A 1154-nucleotide genomic window follows, 5' to 3' on the forward strand; every position below is an offset into this window, starting at 1 on the left:
TTGAATATAAGGGGCCTATCATGAGAGAAAAATACAAGTAAAATAGGGTTTGGGTTGTGAATAGGTTGGAATCCAGAAATACAAAAATCAGAAAAGTGAGGACATTTGGGGTGAGGGAAATGAAGCCAAATTTTAATGGAAATGTGAAGAAAAATGCTATATCTGGCAAATAGATCAACGTGAGACCTCAATTTAGCCAAACTCCAAATCATAGCAGAAAAACTCAGAAAAGTAAATTGTCCTCTTAGCCAAAGGCCATGAAAACCAGGTTTTAAAGTTTGGATATGTTTTCACTGGCAAAGTATAAAATTTGGAAGCATAAAACACGAATGCAGCTTTCATTAATATTTATTTGTCACCTAACAATAAATCACTCTGAGTCATTTAAAGGAATTTAGCCATCTATGTTTTGTTTTGTTTTTACTAAATTTAGTACAATGGGGCTTTGAACTTATCTGTAATAAAGCGCCTACCTCATTTAAGGTGTCAGAGTCCCACTGAAGACATCTGTCTCTCTGTTCCCTGCAGTAGAAACTTAGTGGGGAGCATACAAGTGGATTCACTGTGGCCCCAACAAAACAAAGAGGCCCTGCAGGCATTTCAAACAGGATTTATCAGTGGCTTCAGACTTGCTAATTCTTTTCTTCTAGAAGGATCAGAAGGTCTCATTCTCAATTTCTCCCAGTGGGAGACAGGAAAAGGTAAGGAATAAAAAATTTAAACATCTTTCCTCAGCTCTAACAGGAGCATGTTTATATCCCCAAAACAGAGAACATGATTACTTTTGTGCAGTATTTAGTACTCATTTAGTACATAAAATGTCTCACAATTTAGTAAAACAAAAAAAAAAATCTTACTTTGGGTAAGATACCTGTGTGAGTTTTCATCATGAGAATTACTAGCTCATACAGGACAGAAATTCAGGCTGAGATTTCATAAATGTCACTATTACAAAGGGCCAATCCTAGATTACTTTAAGAAAATCCTCACAGGCCTTTGTTGAGATGCCTACTCCATGTCTATAAACAAAAAGGAAGGGCTCAAATGCAGGTATCACTTCTTTTCCTCACTTTTTCCATTTTGTCCCTCTTCTGTCTTTATTTTGTCACTTCCTATCATTTGAAAAGGAAAAGTAGGCACTTTATAAACATGAT

Source organism: Galeopterus variegatus, unplaced genomic scaffold (genome assembly GCF_000696425.1).
Source record: "Galeopterus variegatus unplaced genomic scaffold, G_variegatus-3.0.2 Scaffold11317, whole genome shotgun sequence".
NCBI classification, from domain to species: domain Eukaryota; kingdom Metazoa; phylum Chordata; class Mammalia; order Dermoptera; family Cynocephalidae; genus Galeopterus; species Galeopterus variegatus.